A 22,901-nucleotide genomic window follows, 5' to 3' on the forward strand; every position below is an offset into this window, starting at 1 on the left:
GAAAGAGAGAGCTTTGCCTTTATTTATTTATTTATTTAATTTATTTTTGGGCCACACCCATTTGATGCTCAGGGGTTACTCCTGGCTAAGCGCTCAGAAATTGCCCTTGGCTTGGGGGGACCATATGGGACACCGGGGGATCGATCTGCGGTCCTTCCTTGGCTAGCGCTTGCAAGGCAGACAGACACCTTACCTCTAGCTCACCTCTCCGGCAAGCTTTGCCTTTATACATAAAAAAGATAACTCAGAAAAGATTTGAGTTTTTTAAAATGTAACTTTAAATTTATTTAGATTTGAGTTTTTAAAAAAAGTTTTCATTGGGCCCGGAGAGATAGCACAGCAGCGTTTGCCTCGCAAGCAGCCGATCCAGGACCAAAGGTGGTTGGTTCGAATCCCGGTGTCCCATATGGTCCCCCGTGCCTGCCAGGAGCTATTTCTGAGCAGACAGCCAGGAGTAACCCCTGAGCAATGCCGGGTGTGGCCCAAAAACAAAAACAAAAAAAAAAAAAGAGAGAGAAAGTAAAATAAAAAAAAACGAAAAAAAAATTTAAAAAAAAGTTTAAATCTTCTTAAAGTCAGTGTATAAATGAATCTACCAAAATTTAAACAATTGATTTAAAAGCACTTCATTTACCTTTTAAACTTTATTTATATTTTCAGTTGTTGTTTTTTTTCTTCAGTGATTGCCTTTGTTAAATTTAAAAAACCCCTTAGGAGACCTAAATTTGTTTTTATAAATCTAGCAATTTAAATATTAAACTTTACAAAGATGGATTTTAAGTTCTCTTTAATGTTCCAATATGGCTTACAAACTTAATAATGCTTAAATTTAGATTAAAAAATATGGATCAATTATTCAATTACCTATTTTAAGTTAAAGCCAGTTATTAAATTAAAATATGCTAAATAGTCCTTAAGGTCTCAAGAAACTATTTATTGGGGCTCGGAATGCAACTCAATGAAAGCACAGGTTTTGTATATATGAGGCCCTGGGTACAATATCCAACATTGCACAAAAGTGTTTTCAAGTAATTGAACTAATTATCTTTTTTAAATTTATCTTCAAAATATTGATATGGGGAACAGGCAGGTACCACAGAAGCTAAGATGCTTGCCTTGCAAAAACCAATCTTGGCTCAATCCCTGACACCACATACAGCTCCCTTAAGCACCATCAAGACTGACTCCTGAGCACAGAGCTAGGACAAGCCCCTGAGCACTGTCAGGTGTGGTCCAAGTTCCACCATCCTCACAATATTGATTTGCGGAATTTGATTTACTTGTTAACTCTACCATATTTTGATTTAGGTTTTTACAACCAGTAGTCATCGAGGCTTATTCCTGACTCTGTGCTCAGTGTCCTGATGGTGTTCGGAGATTTGTAACATATCTTAAGGGATTAATTTTGTTTAAGAAGATTAAAGTCATAGAGGAAAAAAATGTATCAAATAATTGTTCTGGCTAAGCTTTTGAAAAATAGCCATAGGCTAAAAGTTCTAAACCCAACCTAATCCTATCTTTCATAGGCTTCCTAGGGGGTAAGGGGCAGGGGAAAATATATACAAACATACATACATACATATATACATGCATACAGGAGGTACTTCCTCTTCAAGTCACATAGGCCTATCTTCTTATGGGCCTGTATTTCTTTTCTGACTGCTTCTTTCTATGGTTATACTTTTTGAAATTGGATTTGACTTTGTGACACTCGTTTCTTTTGTTGTTCTGATATTTAAATTGCTTTACTGTCAAAGCCTGAAGGCAGTGAACTTAATGAAATTTAAAAAATAATTTTTATTTTTCATTATTGAGGTTGTGGTATAGGCTTTCCTCAGCCCAAAGGCATACTCTTGTCTACTGGATACAGAATTACTCAGGAGATCCCTTTCTTTCAGGATTGACAAAGTTGGAGGCTATTGGGAGAAGGACTCTGTAGTAGTAAGTATTAGGCAAGAGTGACCCTTGGATGTGACCATGATCTGTCTTCAGCCTCTCTTGGGGCATTTCTCTGGGAGACTGGGGGAGTGTTGGCCTCTTTGTTTGTCTTCCCTCAGGATCCTTACCAGAGTGATCTGAGTAGGTTCTTGAAAGTTCTAGATTCAATTGTGGAATATTCTTCTTCTTTTAGTTGTGGAGTTTTCTTTTGTGAGAAAACCTTGGCAACAAGTTGTGTGTTGTGTCATGGTAGATGAAATTGAACAGTGATTGCCTTGCAATAATATTGGTTTATTAGAGTAAACATCTATGGTTATATTTGGGTGGGGAAAGGGTGAGGCAAGATATATTTCTGAGACTCAATGCCTATAAGGAAATAGGTTTGAGCACAAAGCCAGGAGTAAACCCTGAGCATTGCTATGTATATACACCCCTCACCCCCGGGAAAAAAGGCAAAATAAAGGGTTTATTATAAATGAAGGGCATATTGGTTAGTCAAAATATGTATGCTTGGTCCAATCATACTGAAGCAACATGGGTTTAAAGAGCTTAGATGTTTGTTTTAGGAATATAGTGTTACCACAACATTCCATCCCAAATATACCAAATCCCTTTACCACTGCCCACGGGGCCCTTTAAGTCCCCACTCCACCCTACTTGGTAACTCCTTTCTGTCCTCAGAGTCTAAGAATTTTCTGTCACTGGCCATTTTCTATACCCTTGCTTTGTGTCTTTAAAAACTACTCATGATAGCCTAGGACGGACCGCGGTTCGATCCCCCGGTGCCCCATATGGTTCCCCAAGCCAGAAGCAACTTCTGAGCGCATAGCCAGGAGTAACCCCTGAGCATCACCGGGTGTGGCCCAAAAACCAAAAAAAAAAAAAAAAAAAAAAACTACTCATGAGATCACCAGCTTCAATTTTTTTTTTTTTTTTTTTTTTTTTTGGTTTTTGGGTCACACCTGGCAGTGCTCAGGGGTTATTCCTGGCTCCAGGCTCAGAAATTGCTCCTGGCAGGCACAGGGGACCATATGGGGCGCCGGGATTCGAACCGATGACCTCCTGCATGAAAGGCAAATGCCTTACCTCCATGCTATCTCTCCGGCCTCTTTTTCTTTTTTTCTTTTTTTTTTTTTTTTTTTTTAGCTTCAATTTTTTTGTTTGTTTTTTTTTTTGTTTTTGGGCCACACCCATTGACCCTCAGGGATAACTCCTGGCAATGAGCTCAGAAATCATTCCTGGCTTGGAATGATTGGACACCAGGAGATAGAATCATGGTCCTAGACTAGAGCTTGCATGGTAGACACCTTATCTCTAGCACCAGCGCTCTTCCCCCCCCCCCCCAACTCCAATTTAATGTCAGTTGATAGACCTGTTTGCAAATCTAATATTTTTTTTTATCAGCCAGTCTTTCTCAGAAAAGTTATTTCATTTCTTGGAGCTATGGTTGATCCATCATGAAATTGGTGGATAATGCACACTTAGAATCATCTCTTCTTCCAAAGGGACCTACCAAGAGCATCTCCATCTTGGACACTAGTAGAGATGAAGCAAAAATGCTAAGAACATGTCCTAGACTGGAGCTCACACAGCAGGCACATGGTAGGCAAATGACAATGAAGAGTCTCAGTCTTCTACACAGTACTAGTGACAGGGGCTGTCTTCTTAGGAAAAGAACTTGGAAGATGGTGTTCTTCCACACCCACACCCCATCCCATCTTAGTTTCAGCCAACAAGTAGGAAATAGGGGACACTCCTAGAGAGAAGCTAAATGGGAAATCTTTAAGGTGCTTATTCTTGAAGTGATCTTGTTTCTCCTTTGCTCTCTGGATATAATGAATATATGTGGATATATTCTGATATCTACAAGTTGACAGTTACTCCCTGCTCGTGTGTGTGTGTGTGTGTGTGTGTGTGTGTGTGTGTGTGTGTGTGTGTGTATTTAAGCTACAGGGTTGTAAGTTTGGGAAATGCCCTATTTGTAAAGGAACCAGGTGCACTGATCTCCTCCCTTGCTTCCCCTTTGGTTACACTTTCTCCTTGGTCCTCATGGTCTCTTGGTCTCATGGCTCCATGACTGTATCCAATATCCAGTTAGTTCAGCCATCTTGCTTTGCTCATCTTGCTCTCTCTGCTGGTTTCTGTCTGGCATTCCAAACCTCTTTCTCTTTCTCTCTCTCTCCCTTTGCCTTTTGTTTTCCTTGCCTTCCTTTTTGTTTGTTTGTTTTGTTTTTGTTTTTGGGGTCACACCCAGCAGCGCTCAGGGGTTACTCTGGTTCTACGCTTAGAAATTGCTCCTGGCAGGCTCAGGGAATCATATGGGATGCCGGGATTCGAACCACTGTCCTGCTGCATGCAAGGCAAACGCCTTACCTCCATGCTATCTCTCCTGCCCCTTTTCTTGCCTTCTTGTTTCCTTATCTGCTAACCAACATTTGTTAAATGAAGATGGGATAAGGTATTAAAAGGTATTCATTTTTTGTTTGTTTTGTTTTTTTTTGGTTTTTTTTTTTTAATTTTTTTTTAATTTTTTTTTAATTTTTTTATTTTTTTTTGGTTTTTGGGCCACACCCGTTTGATGCTCAGGGGTTACTCCTGGCTATGTGCTCAGAAATCGCCCTTGGCTTGGGGGGACCATATGGGACGCCGGGGGATCGAACCGAGGTCGTTCCTTGGCTAGCGCTTGCAAGGCAGTCACCTTACCTCCAGCGCCACCTACCCGGCCCCTTTTTTTTGGTTTTGAGGTCACACCCAGCAGCGCCCAGGGGTTACTCCTGGCTCTAAGCTCAGAAATCGTTCCTGGCAGGCTTGGGGAACCATATGGAATGTCGGGATTCGAACCACTGTCCTGCATGCAAGGCAAACGCCTTACCTCCATGCTATCTCTCTGGCCCCAGGTATTCTTTTAATACACTGTATCAAAACAAAAACTTTCCAGGACAATTGGAATCTTGCCATTTCGTCCCAATAAGTCTTTGTTCACTCCTTTTGGGCTCAAGATTTCAAAAATAAATGTAGATTGACCATGATGATGTAAGCTCCAGTGGCCAGGTCACTGACATCCACATAACTCAAGTGTGGTTCCAGAAAACCAGCTCAGACAGATCTCCAAATCTCTGGGCCTGAGGGGACTAAAAGAACAAGCCCAAATCCAATAGTCCCGGTCCAGATCCAAGAAGAGAATGAAACAAACCCAAAAGGTGATGCTATGAGCAAAGAAGGAGGCCTGCACAGGTTGGGATGGGAAATATAGGGTAAGGAGGAGCTAACTGAGTTGAGTTTTGATTTACCCTCTGGAAGGCCTTGTTTCTCTTTCCTTCTTGGACAGCTGCAGTGTATGACTCTTTCTGAGCACAGCTTCTCCAGGGATGAGGACTGTGATAGGGTCTGAATGTCTTAGAATCTTAGAACCTGTTTGGCTGCTTAAGTATTAGGTGACTGTACGGATCTTTGAGAAGATGGTAGAGTATGCCATATCTGTTCACAGTGAGGCATCATAATGAACCATCCTGGGGAGCTCCATCTCCTAGTGCCAGTAGACATAATGGGCTGGGAATAGAGTCAGGAAATCAGTTTGCATACTAGCTAGGGTAATGGAGGAGTTCTTGCTTGCCACCACATACTTCATAAGAGAACACCAAGCTAGAGAGTGTAAGAACCATGAGGAGGCAGGCCCACATTCTTAGGCCTGTCACAGGCTATATGAAGCAGTAGTTAATCTAAATTTGGATTCTGATGGGACCAGAAACCAATGTTGTCACTCTGTCCTCCTCTGTCCCCAAGCTTGTCATCAGAAGAAAGGAGAAGAAATGTCAGGAAGCTGTGGTGTTGTGTTGGCACTCGAGTTTAAAAAAGCTTGGTGTGGGTGTCTCTGGTTGACCATGCTTGAGTATTTTGGTAACTGAAAAGTACAGATAATGATGTAAGGATTGGCTTTGATACGTGATTCTGAAGATTAAATGAGAGAAACTCAATCCCAGACAGGTTTCACCCCAAGTTGTCCTATGTAACTCTGCTCTTGGCAGCTATGTCCCTGGGACTATGTTCTCTGCTCAGCAGAGGCTCCCTCCATTCTCCCTGATATGGGCTAGTCAAATGGGTAGAAGATGCTTGGCATTGTCTTCAGGCTAAGCAAGGCAAGGAAAGATAGTCCTGTTTTTTTTTTCTATAGCTTCTGGGGACTCAAAATAGAATGGGCAGTGTCCTCAAATGTGGATGAAACACCTCACTATTAGGGTGGAATATACCCCTCAGAACCCTGATATAGCAGGTAATCCCAACATCAACTTTCTTCGCAAGATGAAGGACCCCAGGGAGAGTAGAGGAGGAATGGTTGTCCATTCCTTTCTCCAGAAAGAACTCTAAGCAGAAGAGGAAGAGGCACCGGCAACTTAGAATCAAAAACTGCCAAAAATTAAATGCTGAAGAAATATTCTTACAGTGCAATAAAAGGATAAACAGAAAAGTCAAGTACATATATCCTTATGTATAGTGATAATAATTCAAGTTTCATTTCCTTTGGCCAGCTCATTTCCATGTTTGCATGTTCCCCAGTTTAAGTTCCCTTAGGTCCAAGATACTTATAGTTTCAGATTCTCCCACTATTTTGAGGACGACTGAAAATAGGGAGTCTTTCTGAATCTGAAGTGAAAAATTCAGTCACTCCTCACTCTCTCGGTCATAGCATGAATAATCTTTGATGTAATAGAAGAGTCTTGCCAGTGTTTCATCTAATTGAGAGAGGACAAGTAAGCCAAGAACCTTAATATGTGTTTCCTAGTCAAAGTGTCTAAGTCTGTTCCACTCTGAGAGAGAACAGGAGGGAGAAAAATTAATGGTCTTGGGATATGGATGAGGCAAATAATTTTACAAAAAGGAGCAAGAAACTTAAGTCAAGGGTCAGGGGATAGGGTGCTTGTCTTGCACACAGTCGACCTAGGTTCTATCTGCAGCATGCAAGATGGTCCCCAAGCACCACTAAAAGTAATTCCTGAGTTCACAGACAAGAATAGGTATGCCCCCCACATCAGAAAGAAATAGAAGGCAGTAGTTAGGGAGTTCAGTTTTGGGGTAAGGAGGATGTTAAGAAAACCTTCAGAGCTGGAGAGATAGCACAGCAGCTTTTGCCTTGCAAGCAGCCGATCCAGGACCAAAGGTGATTGGTTTGAATCCCGGCGTTCCATATGATCCCCTGTGCCTGCCAGGAGCTATTTCTGAGCAGACAGCCAGGAGTAATCCCTGAGCACCGCTGGGTGTGGCCCCAAAAACAAACAAACAAAAACAAAAAATAAACAAAAAAGGAAACCTTCAAGCTGACCCAGCAATACCACTCATAGGGATACACCCTGGAAACACAAAAACACAATACAAAATGCTCTTTGCACTCCTATGTTTATAACAGCACTATTTAAAATAGCCAAAATCTAGAAATAACCCAGATGCTCAACAAGTGAATAGCTAAATAAACTGTGGTACATCTATGTAATGGAATACTATGTAGCTGTTAGAAAAAAATGAAATTTGCTTATACATGGATGGATATGGAGACTATTATGTTGAGTGAAATAAATCAGAGGGAGAGAGATAAGCACAGAATGGTCTCACTCATATGTGAGATTAAAAAAAAATAAAAGACAATATAATAATAACACCCAAAGACAAAAGAGATGAGGCTGGAAGGACCAGCCCATGATAAGAAGCTTACCACAAATAGTGTTAAGTGCAGTTAGAGAAGTAACTACACTAATAGCTACCATGACAATGTTAGTAAGAGAAATAGAATGGGTCCCTCACACTAGAAATCAGAGGCCATGGGGGCTCCAGACAGAAGGAAGGTGGTATGCTAGGACCCCATGTCTATGCACATACAAATCAGCCATGCTCTGTGAATTTGGAAAAAGTGCCTAAGCACAGGTGGAACAGGTGTTTTGTATGTAAACATTTCCAAGGGATTATTATGTTACTGATTCTACCCTGATCAGTGATTGTGCCCTACCCTAGGGTGGTACCTGATTCTGCTCTCTATGTACCACCCTAGGTCCCACCCTGGGGTGGTACCTGATTCTGATGTATAAAAGCAAGGGTCTGTGGAAGGCAGGGACTTTTTCGAGGGCTGATTTTGGGGCTTTTGGCTTCAGTTATATCCACTGAATAAAACTGATACATTATGAAGCCTGACTGCCTGTTAGCTTTCTACCCACCGCATTCACCTCAGAACCGCCAGCTGAACAGGGTGACAGATGTGTGCTCCAAGCTGGAGGAGAAAGACTTCATCCTCCATCCTTCCATCAGTCAGCCCCAGCAAGGGCTGACTTGCAACATAATGGGGCTCGAACAAGCTGAACCTGGACCCTCAATAACTGTAAGTGAAATGCTTTATTGGAAATTTCCTCTGGTGGCCATTAGATGGTTTCTGTGGTTAGTCATGTGGATTGTGCCACCTTTTTTCATACGCATTGGTTCTACATTATTCCATCTTGTTTTGAACCAATTGGTTTGGCGCTAAGGAAAATCATTGCCGTTGCATGGTTATGGTCTATATTTCAAATGAAAATTTATACTCCAATATTTGCCTCTCCTGCATAGTTTGTGGAATTTTTTTTTTTTTTTTTTTTTTGGTTTTTGGGTCACACCCAGCGGTGCTCAGGGGTTACTCCTGGCTGTCTGCTCAGAAATAGCTCCTGGCAGGCACGGGGGACCATATGGGACACCGGGATTCGAACCAACCACCTTTGGTCCTGGATCGGTTGCTTGCAAGGCAAACGCCGCTGTGCTATCTCTCTGGGCCCAGTTTGTGGAATTTCTGTGTTGTCTAATATTGTTATTGTGAGCATAGGTATTGGCTGATGTTTAGGAAATAGAAAGTGTAGAAATAGTGAGACTAGGGGCCGGCGCAGTGGCTCTAGAGGTAAGGTGTCTGCCTTGCCAGCGCTAGCGCTAGCCTAGGACGGAAGCGGTTCAATCCCCCGGTGTCCCATATGGTCCCTCAAGCCAGGAGTGACTTTGGAGCGCATAGCTAGGAGTAACCCCTGAGCGTCATCGGGTGTGGCCCAAAAACTAAAAAAAAAGAAAGAAAGAAATAGTGAGACTAAAACCAGTATGGATAATAAGGAAATCTATCCTACGAAAATTCAGACCAAGGTGCAGGCTGACGGATCCAGCCCCACCATCAAAAATATAGGCATTTTTAGGGGCCGGGTAGGTGGCGCTGGAGGTAAGGTGTCTGCCTTGCAAGCGCTAGCCAAGGAAGGACCGCGGTTCGATCCCCCGGCGTCCCATATGGTCCCCCCAAGCCAGGGGCGATTTCTGAGCACATAGCCAGGAGTAACCCCTGAGCGTTAAACGGGTGTGGCCCCCCAAAAAAAAAAAATATAGGCATTTTTTCCAGAAGAAAAACAACTCGGAATAATAATTTAGAAACTTATGACCCGAATCCAAATCTTTTTGTTTGTTTGTTTGTTTGTTTTGTTTGTTTTTGGTTTTTGGGTCACACCCAGCAGTGCTCAAGGGTTACTCCTGGGCTTTACACTCAGAAATTGTTCCTGGCAGGCTAGGGGGACTATATGAGATGCCAGTATTCGAACCACTGTCCTTCTGCATGCAAGGCAAACACTTTACCTCCATGCTATCTCTCCGGTCCCCTGAATCCAAATCTTTTTTTTTTTTTTTTTTTTGGTTTTTGGGCCACACCTAGCGGTGCTCAGGGGTGACTCCTGGCTGTCTGCTCAGAAATAGCTCCTGGCAGGCACGGGGGACCATATGGGACACCTGGATTCGAACCAACCACCTTTGGTCCTGGATCGGCTGCTTGCAAGGCAAATGCCGCTCTAAATCCAAATCTTTTTTTTTTTTTTTTTTTTTTTTTTTTTTTTTTTGGGTCACACCCGGCGTTACTCAGGGGTAACTCCTGGCTGTCTGCTCAGAAATAGCTCCTGGCAGGCACGGGGGACCATATGGGACACTGGGATTCGAACCAACCACCTTTGGTCCTGGGTCGGCTGCTTGCAAGGCAAATGCCGCTCTAAATCCAAATCTTTTTTTTTTTTTTTTTTTTTTTTTTTTTTAGTTTTTGGGTCACACCCGGCGTTACTCAGGGGTAACTCCTGGCTGTCTGCTCAGAAATAGCTCCTGGCAGGCACGGGGGACCATATGGGACACTGGGATTCGAACCAACCACCTTTGGTCCTGGGTCGGCTGTTTGCAAGGCAAACACCACCGTGCTATCTCTCCGGGCCCTCTGAATCCAAATCTTAACACGAATGACCAACTTTCAGTGCTAACTCCACAAGTGAAGCCTGATTCTAATGAATCACATAACAGTGCTGACTCAGACAATGATCAACCTCCAGTGCTAACTCCACGAGTGAGGCCTGATTCTATTCACAAAATTAAATCACAACAGTGCAGATTCAGACGATGAACCACATGCACAGCCTCAGAGCCGCATTGGACATAGTATGCCCAGAGGACATTACAATTTACCCAGGAGCATGCCCTTACATGTTAGAAACTGGCGTTGTGGGCCCGCCACCCCCAGATACTATGGGTTTGATTCTTGGCAGAATCAAACAACAACAGGGACCCAGGAATCTAAAAGTACTCACATGTAGAAAATGGGTGCCAACGAGATTTTATAAGGTTATATATAGCCTTTGGCTTCCATGTAGTCAATTCCATGTCAACCCCCGACACTGCATATGGCCAGGAGAAATTCCTGAAAACTGCCAGGTATAATTCCCCCCCCCCCCACAAAAAGGCAATGCTAACAACAAAAAAAATTTAATTTGAAGAAAGCAAAAAACTATAAAAAATTATTGGGCCCGGAGAGATAGCACAGCGGCATTTGCCTTGCAAGCAGCCGATCCAGGACCAAAGGTGGTTGGTTCGAATCCCAGTGTCCCATATGGTTCCTCGTGCCTGCCAGGAACTATTTCTGAGCAGACAGCCAGGAGTAATCCCTGAGCACCGCCTGCCAGGAACTATTTCTGAGCAGACAGCCAGGAGTAACCCCTGAGCACAGCCGGGTGTGACCCAAAAACCAAAAAAAAAAAAAAAAAAAGGAAAAAAAAAAAAGAAAATTATTGTTGATGACTCTCCATGAGAGTCAGGGCCCCCTTGGGGGGGAAATGTCACAACATCCTTCACTTCCAAGTCCTTCTATCACAGAAACCTTGAAGGATAATTTCTTTCTTTTCTTTCCAAAATATAAGGACAGGTTGAGGGCTTCAGCCTGCAACTCTAAGTATGAGGCTGTTTGGGAGACTGGGAGGTGTGAGAACATGGGGCATGGGCAATGGGACATGAATTCTGCTTGTTGTTGCTATGACTGAGGACGCAGACCTGGCCATGTGATTGTCAAGTTTGCTCCAACTTAAACATTGGGTTTCTGTGACCTATAATTTTTTTTTTTTTTTTTTTTTTTTGGTTTTTGGGCCACACCCTGTGACGCTCAGGGGTTACTCCTGGCTATGTGCTCAGAAGTTGCTCCTGGCTTCTTGGGGGACCATATGGGACGCCGGGGGATCGAACCGCGGTCCGTTCTAGGCTAGCGCAGGCAAGGCAGGCACCTTACCTCCAGCGCCACCGCCCGGCCCCCAAAGGGTATATTCTTTTTTTTTTTTTTTTTTTTTTTTTTTTTTTTTTTGGTTTTTGGGTCACACCCAGCAGCGCTCAGGGGTTACTCCTGGCTCTAGGCTCAGAAATCGCTCCTGGCAGGCTCCGGGGACCATAATGGGATGCCAGGATTCGAACCACTGTCCTTCTGCATGAAAGGCAAACGCCTTACCTCCATGCTATCTCTCCAGCCCCGACCTATAATTTTTTTAAGTAACATTGTACTGTAACAAAATATGTCTCAGGCACAAATGATCAAGAGTCAGCTGCCATGTTATCTGAACAAAGATTTCTGTGGACTGATACTGGAGGGTGAATGAAATGTTGGCAAGGACTCAAGGCTTTGACTGGTTCTTTTGGGGAGGAGCTCATGGGCATAGCACATGGGTCAAAGGGATCTTGACAGAAACTTGGGGAAAGATATGTCATATGGTCAGGCATGTTGTGATTTGAACGGCAACCCTACATTTAGGAAATGCCCACTTCCTGAAACAAGAGAAGTGGCAGTAGAGCTTGTGCTTCTCACCTAGCTCCACACAGGAGAATTCTGGTGGGTCTCTGACTGTGACTGGTTAGGTGGAACCAGAGGCAGCAAGTGAGCCCCGGGATGTAGCAAGTGTTTGGCATTCATGACCTTCCCCCGTAGGCTCTGAGCTGAGCAGGGTCCTCCCACCTCATTGTCTAGACACCTTGGCTCTGAGTCAAAGCATTGGTTACTCTCACTTGTCCTGCTGCTCCTCTCCTGGGGGTCCCCCTCAAAGTCACCCAGTCTGTAAGCACATTTCCCACTCCTGCGCCCTGAAGTGAGAGCTATGATGTCATTGCCTCTACCTTTTGCCTGTCTTCCAGCTCTCATTTCTCATCAGTTTGAGAGGCTTGTTTGGGTTTTGTTTTCTATTCTTTTGCTGTTTCTGTATATTTCACAGATGACTAAGCTATATTACTCTATTACAGAACTGTATTCTCTTGCTCCTGATTTATTTCACCTAGGATCTCTCTGTCTGTCTGTCTGTCTGTCTGTCTGTCTCTCTCTGGGCTCAGGGATAACTCCTGGCAGTCTCAGGGGACCATGTGAGGTCCTGAGGATCACACCTGTGTCAGCCTTGTGCAAGGCACAAGTACCTGCTGTACTATTGCTACAGCCCCAGAACTGAGTAGTATTTCAGTGTTGTATATGTACAACTTAACCAGCTCTCTGTCACTAGATGCATGTTATTTGTATATTCTGGCAGTGAGCAATGTTATAGTGAACTTAGGCTGTTTACTCTAGCTTTTCAAAACAGCAATCCTGTGTTTGTCAGAAAGTTGAGTCGAGCACTGGGTCATAAAAGTTCTCTTTTAATTTTTTGAGACAATCTCCAGAGCCTTTTATGTGAGGCTAAAACAGTTGGCATTCCCACCAACAGTAAACACGGGTGTCTTTTTTGTCACAACCTGCCAACCCTGGTCATTGGTCTTTTTTTTTTTTTAAATAGGCCACTATTGTTTTGTTTGAATTTTCATGATAGTGGGCATTATTTCCGCCCATGTACCTACTAGTTGTCTGTATGGAGTAAACCTTTACTTTTTTCAGAAAGGGCCAAGGAGGCAGTGCTGGGTGTTGTTCTGGGGCCCAACATGTGGTAGGGGAGATGCCAGATTGCACACAGGAAGCATGTGTAAATGTAAACCTGGAGACACTGGGAAGACCAGTTTTCGAGCTCTGTGACCTCACTGTCAGTACTGTATCCTGAGATAACACACACACATACTTTCTTCCACAGTGCTTCCTACTGTAACTTTCATCTCTGCCTGTGTTTTTTGTGTGACTACATGTAAGTTTAAGGGCAGTTGGCAGAGTTTCTTGTGGTTGGGGTGCTGGGTTTTACTCACTTGTCTCTTTGGCAGTCTCCCTGTGGGACTGAGCCTGTGCCCAGAGTAAGCAGGAGAGTTCACATCCGGGATGGCATTCCAGTTTAGGTTCCTAGCTGTGAGTAACTCCTTTGCTCCAAGTATTTCTTTCCCTTTGTATTTTCTTTAAAGATCAGGTATTAAATAACTTAAAAAAGTTCCATAGTCTAAGACTTTTCAGTCCCTGTATGAAAAAAGTTGAAATAAAATATTTAGATTCGAATCCTTTATCCCTCCCTGCAGAAATGTCTCTCTGAAGGCCTATTAGGGAACAGAGGGATTATCAACTAGTCTCTGAAGGAAGGAAAAAAATAGGACAGTGGTTATTGGCAGGAACCAGCTCAGTGAAGGTCTCTGTGAGGCCTGAATGCTAAGGAAGTATCCATGTGGGAAATGAAAGAAAGTTATAGAGAACAGGGACAGCAAAATTAAGCAAAGGCCCTGGGGTAGGAAAATAGGGATTGGAAGCAGGAAAGCAAGAAGGGCAGGGAAGCTCCTTTCTCTGCACTGACTCCTGACCCCAGTCAGACTGAACAACTGGGGGTGAGGAACTAATTGTCTCATCTACAGAGAACTTCAGGCTTTTCTAGCTCCCTAAGTGAGCTAGTTTGCAGTCAGTGGCCTCAACTCTTTAGAACCCAGCCCAGCTCTGCATGGTATGAAGATTTTTTTTCTGGTTATGCCCAGTATTTCTGCTTATGACATCTGGGTGGTGAGAGCTGCACAGAAATAGACTCTCAAATCTCTCAAGCAACTTCCTGCTTTACATAGTCCTTTTTTTTTTTTTTGTATTGTTTTGTTTTTGTTTTGGGGTCACACCTGGCAGCACTCAGGGGTTACTCCTGGCTCTATGCTCAGAAATCACCCCTGGCAGGCACAAGGGACCATATGGGATGCCGGGATTTGAACTACTATCCTTCTGCATGAAAGGCAAAAGTGTTATCTCCATGCTATCTCTCCGGCCCCAATAGTCTTTTTATTTTTAATTTTTGGGACCACACTTGGCAGTGCCCAGGTGGTGCTTGGGGACTAAGTGGAATGCTGAGGATTAAAATCATGTCATCCACATATGAAGAAAAACCTCCTACCCACTGTACTATCACTCTGGCCTCTGCTTTATACAGTCTTAAGACTGCTTATAAAAATGAAAAAAAAAAAGAATAAATCCACAACAGGATAGAAACAACAAAATACTCATGATGAATGCTGATGTTAATGATAAGGGAGGGAGGTGACTATTCCCCACAGCAACAGTGACAGACACTTTAGGAAACCCTAATCAGTTTCCTAACTTCTAAGTTGCAGGAGTAATGGAAGAGCAGAAAATTGGCCCACATACACACACAAATCCAGTGCATACATGTGTATCTCTGCACAGACTCTCATACATGCATAAAGTCATACAAACAGACAAATGCATGGGAAACATTTGAGCTGCAGCTGTCTGGGCCTGTTTAGAATGAAGAACTCAGAGTGGCTAAGAAATCATCCGCTCATTATAAAATGATCAAGAGGCATCAGGATTTGTTCTGCCAGGAACAGGTCATGTGCTCAAAGGGAAACTTTAGGCAGGTCAGTGTTGGCATGCGTGTCACAGAGCATGTAGACTAAGCCCGCTGGGTAACAAAGCAGTCATCTGACAGCCAATAAATACATGGCCCCAAATGATAGCTTCGCATGACTTCCATCTCGGAAGTTGACGGGAGAATCTATTCTTTTGGGCCCCTTCCCCAATACTGTGTACCTTCCCTCTTCCACAATACAAGATACCATTTATTACTCTTGGAGAGATTCACAGAAAAAGTAATGAGGTGGGTGAGGCTCATTGGGATGTTCTGAGGCAGTCCCATCCTGGTGAATCCTCAAAAGCATGTCTGCAGCCCACTCCTCAGGTAGGAGCAGCACTGAACTTCCCTTGTAGACTGGGGATTCCCTCCATGGGGGTCATACCCTGTTTTCCATGGGATTATTATGTTACTGATCCTACCCTAATCAATAATTGTGCCCTACCCTAGGGTGTGACCTGGCATTCTGCTCCCACCCTCAGGTGGTACCTGATTCTGCTCCCACCCTAGGGTGATACCTGATTCTGATGTATAAAAGCAAGGGTCTGTGAAGACAGGGGCTTGTTTTGAGGGCTGATGCTGGGGCTTTTGTCTTCAGCCATGTCCTCTGAATAAAGCTGTTAACTTCTGAAGCCTGACTGCCTGTTAGCTTGATACCCACTGCATTCACCTCAGAACCGCCGTCTGGACAGGGTGACAGACGCATGCTCCAAGCTGGAGGAGAAAGACCTCGTTCTCCATCCCTCCATCAATCAGCCCCATGAAGGGCTGAATTGCAGCAATACCCCACAAGTCACTCTGTGAAAAGGGGCTGTAAAACTCTGTCTCCAGGGCTGACTTCTCTGACTTTTCTTCCTAAACCCTCCTCTCTCACATCAGAGCCCCTGATGCATTTGACTTATGTTGTCCATGCACAGCACCAGTGTCATAGCCCATGGTGAGATACTCTCAAGGTTCTCAGGCAAAGCCCCCTACTGCTCCCCCTACATCAGCAGCTCCAGGGGAAAGCATACTGGTCTGGTCGATTCAGCTTGGATGCATATCTCATGCCAGGGGCCCTTCTCTGTGCTCCAGAAGCACAGAGGGGTCCCTTGCCCTCCTCTCCCCAGGGGTGTCCTGACCACTAATAGCTGAGCCTGGGTAGACCCCACAGGATGCTGAGAAAGTCTGACCACAGAGGTGGTGTGTGTGTGTGTGTGTGTGTGTGTGTGTGTGTGTGTGTGTGTGTAGGAGGAGACACAGCGGCACTGCAGGTTCCTGGAAGTAGCTTCTTCTCTTGCTTCCATGCTGGAGGGTGCTAGGTTTGGGCATGAAGCCAGCCCCGCTCTGATGGGGCGTCCAACCTTCCTGCCAGCATTGGCAGCCGGGCAGCAGTTTATCCTTGCTGGGCACAGTGAGGGCAAGGGCTGCTTTTGGGATGAGAGAGAGCAGTGTTGGGTGCTAAGTTAGCATATCCTGGAGCAGATGCACCCTCCCCAATAGAAAAGGGGACTGGAGACAGAGTACAGGGTACAATGCTACTGGGGTTGGGGTGCTGCCACATAAGCACCATGAGGGTTTCTCTTCCCCTGGGCACGATAGAGATGAGTGAGGAAGGAGGTTTATCAAAGTCAGAACATACTCAGCTTTCCTGGAGGGGGCCCTTCCCTGCATTCAGCTTGCTCTCCACCCTGACCTAGCCCCAACCAACCAGGTTCCCCAAGGTTCTTTGCCTGCCTGGGCAGAGCGCATTGCAGCAGGCCAGCCAGTGACAGCCTCCCAAGCTTGGCTTTGTTTGGGAAGTTTCCAGGCGGCTTTTATCTGAGGTCTCTGACCTCTTCAGCCCCAGAGGAGCTAATGGATGAGAAGATTCAGGTGTTTAGGACTGACAGAGAGCTCTGGGGACAAGGGAGCCCAGGTAGGGAGCCCAGACAAGCTGAGATCTCCTGGGGCTGGGAGTTGGGAAGGCAGAGGGTGCGCGCGGGCGCACTGGGGGGGAACTTGGCATTGTCAAGCTGGCGCCAGAGTTCCCCCCCCCCCCCCAGCAACTGCGGTCCGTCTTTCCTTGGTGCAGACAGCGGGCGAGGTCAAAATGGGCTCATTAAACCAGCAGGTAGGCAGTGCCCTGGCGGCGGCAGGCGGTCCTGGAATGTGCGAGGGGCGTGATGACAGCGGCGGCCGCCGGCCTCTTTGCGCAACACCTTCCCTATATATACCCGGGCCGCTGCGCGCTACCTGGGGCCGCCTTCAGTCCTTTACCTGCCGGAGCAAGGCTGGTGAGTACATCGGCAGGGCCAGGGCACTTCCTTCCTTCCCTTCCCTCTTCTGGCACTGCCAAGCACTCTGATTTACTTTGCCTTTACTTAATTCTTCTAGATCTTCCTCGACGCTGACCTCCAAGAACTTGGCTGGCTTTGGGCTGCAGAAGAAAAAAAAAACATTCATAAACCTTCCTTCCCCCTCAATTTTCCAATTTTTTTTCTCCCCTTCTTCTTTAACATGTTACTGCTATTGCTACTATTCCAACTCCCACACGACACTCCCATGGCCAGGTCATCTTATTACTATTATTGTTGTTGCTATTATTATTAATTATTATGATCCTCATCTTCATTATTATTATCAGTCAGTCCCCATGGAAAGCCCTAAGATTGTCCCAGATTTTATGGGAGAAGGAAGGAAGGTTAGTTGAGTCAGCAGAAGCCTGACTTGTGTTGGTCCCTGAACTAGGCGTCAGCACATGGGGCCTTCCTTTCCCCACTTTAGAAGAAGGGATTGGGACTTTGTCTCTCTCTCTCTCTCTCTTCTGGGCTGTAATGTCAGGCTCATTGGCTCCTGGGGATACACCACCCCCGCATTAGCACCACAGCATTGCCACTTTCCAGCCGCCTTTGTTGTATGCTGAGTCCTTATCTAAGTGACTCAAGATACAGACCTATTTGGCTGCTCCCATCAGCTTGGTGGCCCGAGTATAGAGCCTGCCCTTCTTTCTGCTTGTGTGTGGGGTTCACACACTCCTCAAGGTATTCAGAGGCAGAAGATACCAGGCTGAGAGTGAGTGAGGGAAATGCCTTCAGGATGGTTCCCAAGATGGCAGGACTCTCCTCATGACAACATGTGGATTTCATGGGCCCCTTGGTGGGGTCACAGCACCCTGTCCCCCTTCTATTTTTCTTGATTTGACTAGCACTTTTCTGTGTTCCCTCTGTTTTGCTGAAGGGGTGTTGGATCGGTAGAATGTTTTTTTTTTTTTTGTTTTTTTTTTTTTTCTTGTTTTTCCTCCTACCCCTTCCTGAGCAGGCAGTTCCTGAACTATATGGTGCTGGCTATTTGTTCAGAGTTGTCCCTCATTAGCAGGCCCATTGTTTCAGATTGTTAAACTGTGCTCCAGTCTCTTAGCTTGAGTCAGCAGAGGAGCTGATAACATCTCTTTTCAACTTTTGTTACTTTGGAATCTGGTAGCAGAAGGACACCCTGTAAAAAGGAAAAAGAGTTTGCACATGAAACTGGTGGTCCTTTTCAAAACCAGTGGATTCGATAATCTCTAGGAAAGGAATCCACAGCTGGTTTAGGGTACAGAGTTCTGTGTTCTTCCAATAAAGGCAAAGCTGAATGTAAACAGCCTGACTTCAGTGTAATAAAGTGGCTTCTGGAGATCTGGATTTGGATTAAATTTTTGACACCTTTTCCATCCTCCTTTTACCCCTCTTTCCTCACCCCAGCTTTCACCAGCAGCAGCAGGGGCCAAGGACAGACAGCTGAGTAGGGGAGTCGTTAGGACTGCCAGAGAACTGGAAAGACAGAGTGTCCCAGAAGCCTGGGACAAGAGCAGTCTGTTTCAGATACTCCTCTCCATGAGTTCATTCTTAGCCCCCCCCCCCAAAAAAAAAAAACAATGTGACTTTCCAAAAGAGAGGGTGTTTTTAAACAGACTTTAAATGCAAAGTAAAAGTGGACTAGGAGGATATATTTGTGAGTCAAGCCCTGGTTTCAAGCGAAGAGGAAAATGGTTCATGAAAATTCTGTACAAAAGTTCAATCTTAAGTCTTCAATGTAAAACCTAACCCCCACCCAAGTTTTCTCACCCTCTCAGCTCATTCCAGCCACCACTATGGCCTTGGAGATTGTTTTCTCCTTTGGAATATGCAGGAAAGTCTCCATCGCCCTCTAGGGAATTGAAATGTTCCTGTCTGGGCCACTTGTCCCAGTGTAAAGTGTAAAGTGGAGTCTTGATTCCTGGGGAAAAGTGTGTGTGTGTGTGTGTGTGTGTGTGTGTATGTACCCATTCATTTCTGGGTGCCTCAGTTTCCTCTCCTGTCTGGTAGGGTTGGCTTATTTGCACCAATGTGTCGATGTTTTGCATAGAGGAAGGGACACATGTCACTGAGTGTGGGATCTAGTAGGTGGACTCATTTCTAATGCTCTGGAGACTCTGCCTGTTGCTCCCTGCAGACCTGCTGGGTGCTGGGGCTTCGTCCTCCTTCCTTACCTGATGGGGGATGTAGACCCATTGTTTTGGGGGCCTTGGGATGCACTGTGCATGCACCCAGACCAGGTCCAGGGTAGAGCGACCTCTGCAGTGAATGGGGGATGGAGGGCTACAGGTGCCACACATTTCCTGCTGCCCAGGTGCCAGGATTGTCCAGACGCTCCTCAGTGTAGTCTGCACTTTCTCTTGGCATTGTGTGTATCTGTGGATACAGGAGGCTGAACCCAAAGGGTCAGTGACATCACAGCTCACAGTGGGGCTGAGCTGAGGGAGGAAGTGTGGCTTGTTTGCACCAATGTGACCCATAGTGCTGGCACAGGGTCCAGAGGTGCCCTCAGAGCAGCTACTTCACTGTGGCATTGGAATTGCCTTTGTCTGTGTCCTTTACACTCCTTCTTGCTGCTGAGTGCTAGCAACTTGGAGCTAGAGGGTGGCCTTGGGAGTGGGGAGATGGAATAGCTGGATTAGGTTTGCGTGTCATCCTTGCGCAGGGGCCATGCTAATCTTCTCTGTATCGTTCCAATTTTAGTATATGTGCTGCTGAAGCGAGCACTAGCTGGATCAGGTTTGGAGGAAGAGAAAAAGCCTTTAAAAGGCCCAAAGGCTTTAAGGGCCATGCTGGCATATACAGCCCCTCCCAAGGAAGCAGGGTTGTTGAGGCAAGACAGCACCAAGTCTGTCGCTTCTTGAGGTCAGTGCTGTCTCTCTCATTAGCCATGGTCTGCAGCAAAGTCTTTTTGTTTTTGTTTTTTTGTTTTTAAGTTACTCCTGGATTTTGCTCAGAATTTTCTCCTGGCAGGGGGGCCTGCCATATGGAATGCTGGGATTCAAACCAAGGTCTGTCCTGTGTTGGCCGCGTGCAAGGCAAATGTCTTACCGCTGTGCTATTGCTCCGGCCTCACAGCAAAGTCTTGATATGACTCAGCAGCCTGTCTTGCTGTAGATCAGGGTGTCCATCTAGCCTTGCATATGACCACTAGTGTTAGCCCCTGATGAGTATGGGCCCAGCCAGCTCCCCCAATCCCTGGAGCCACACTTGGCCTGGGACTGTGCAATCTTTCTTCTTGTGTCTTAGCAGCCTGCTTTAGGTTCCTGCAAAGGTTCAAGCCCTGCCTCTTAGCACGGGTAGCCAAGAGACTCTTTGCAGTGTTCCATGCCCGTTGCTCTGTGAACTGGAAAGAACTTCCTTTTTTTATCAGATTCTGGAGGCTGCAGATCAAATAGCACCACAAAATATACATCAGCAGTTTCCTCTCACAGGCCTAAACTTCATTCATTGCACAATTATGTCCCTATGGGCCATACTAGACTCAGCAGAGAGAGGAGGGCAAAGTAGAGCTTAGGCCAAATTCTGTGGGTGACACAATTCATTTCACAAAGTTCTGAGTGGTTTTGTACTTGGGACCTGACAGTGCTCGGAGCCTCACCCACACTCATTAGTGAACTAGGCCATCAGCCGAGTAAGAGATGCTGTCTCTGACCATTTTTCAGGTGATGAAATAGAAGCTCTGAGAAGTTTGGGGTCACGTACACTGAGTAGCAAAGATCTGCAGAATGGATCCTCACTTGCCTCCTGGATCCATGTCGAAGATTCAATGATATCAGATGAGGGGTCACTCTTGACTTGGGCTGTGCCCACTTCTGTGCCCAGTCTCTGAGTGTGAAAAAATTTGGGGGGGGGTCCTGCTGTTATTCCAGAACTGTGGAATCATCTGATACAGACCTCTGATTCTTGGCTGCCCAGGAGAACTAGAAGAATGGGTCCAGGGTGCCTACACTGCCAAGTATAAAGATTGGTGCCAGTTGCCCTATATTTTTCCTCTGCCTAGTTCTGACTGGGGCAGTTGGTTATAGAAATGGAAAGGTCTGGAAATGGAGTTACTTCAGAGAGCTCTGGCCTAAGTCAGCCGGGAATAGTGAGGGAATAGTGCTAATGTGTATATGTGGAAGGGGGCAGTGCACTTCTTTTCCCGACTTGCTGATAACTAGTAACTAGTACAGTAAATACCGAGAAACTGATGTTATGTGAATATGAAGTACTATGTGTGTATGTGTGTGTAATAATTGCTTCATGAAGAGAAGTACGAAGAGGAAATGGACTGGTTCCAAGTAGTTGAACTTAGTAAGACTTCTTAGAAGAAGGAGTAGAGACGTTCATTAGAAATTGTCTCTTTTGTGTTTTGGTGATGAGATCTGATTGTAAAAGAGGATCTGGAGATGCAGCTCTCAGATCTGACACAGACTTAAGTAGTTAGGATGATCTGAATGGGGACCGGAGAGATAGCATGGAGGTAGAGTATTTGCCTTGCATGCAGAAGGACAGTGGTTCAAATCCCAGCATCCCATATGGTCCCCCGAGCCTGCCAAGAGTGATTTCTGAGGGTAGAGCCAGGAGTAACCCCTAAGCACTGCTGGTGTGACCCAAAAACAAAAACAAACAAGCAAAAAAGGATGATCTGAATGGTTTTGGACCTCTTCCATCCTATCTTTTTTCCTGTTTTGCTTAGGTCAGTGCACTTGCATGTCTATGCATGCCTGCATATATGCACAGACAATAAACTATAGGAGTGTCGGTTCTTGTTTGCACTGGACACTTGGAAGTCCACCTGCAGAGAAAATTATTCTGATCAGAGAAATCCAGCCATAGAAAATATCATTTAGTAAACCACTAATATTATCAGTAGACCACTGATAATTCTTGTACCATAGAGTGATGAGAATTTCCCAGGCCTAGAGAGATAGTACAGAGGTTAAAGCACTCGCCTTGCAAACAGCTGACCTGTTTAGTTCCTGTCACCATATCTGGTCCTCTGAGCACCACTGGGAGTAATCCTTGAACACATAGTCAGGATTAAGATCTCAGCACTGTTGGGCGTGGCCGAACCCCCACCCCATAAAATAGAAGTTCCTAAACAAGTTTCTCTTTTTGTTGTTGCTCATTTCCTTTTTGAACTGAGAGTTATGGATGTCTCATTGGGTTGCAATGATAGGACATTCCAGGAGTTTAGCTTTCCATGTCTTTCTGTGTATCAGGCTCTACCACACCCGCCACGGAAATTCCAATGGGGCTGCAGTTTCTTGATAGAGTTGCTCCATCCAGAGATGTTGGTCAATCCATCTTGCCTATGGCAGTAAGAAACACCCACTCACCAGGAACGTGGCTTGGTTAGCTTCCTAGTCCTGAGTGGGATGGACCCAGAGCTTCCTTCTGCAAACCCTCTTGGTTGATGTGCTCAGTCAGACAGAAAGTGCCATTAGCATGCAGTCTAATGGACTCTGGGGGTAAGGGAAGGCAAGAAAGATATGTCCTTCCATGGGATGGTGTATACACATGTTCAAGAGATAGGACAGTTACAGAGTGAATAAGGTTATAAGAGAAAGGTATACAAAATGTCACCATATTTCTCCATGTTTTCCTTCAAACTTCC

General features: G+C 45.3%; 1 non-coding gene across 1 annotated transcript; it reads right to left on the reverse strand.

Annotated features, from left to right (window-relative positions):
• Nucleotides 1-19,919: 19,919 nt before the first annotated feature.
• On the reverse strand, nucleotides 19,920-20,026 carry LOC126033084 (U6 spliceosomal RNA). The gene has a single exon (XR_007504240.1). It is a non-coding gene; the product is annotated as a U6 spliceosomal RNA (small nuclear RNA).
• Nucleotides 20,027-22,901: the final 2,875 nt, after the last annotated feature.

The sequence above is a fragment of the Suncus etruscus genome, chromosome 16 (genome assembly GCF_024139225.1).
Source record: "Suncus etruscus isolate mSunEtr1 chromosome 16, mSunEtr1.pri.cur, whole genome shotgun sequence".
NCBI classification, from domain to species: domain Eukaryota; kingdom Metazoa; phylum Chordata; class Mammalia; order Eulipotyphla; family Soricidae; genus Suncus; species Suncus etruscus.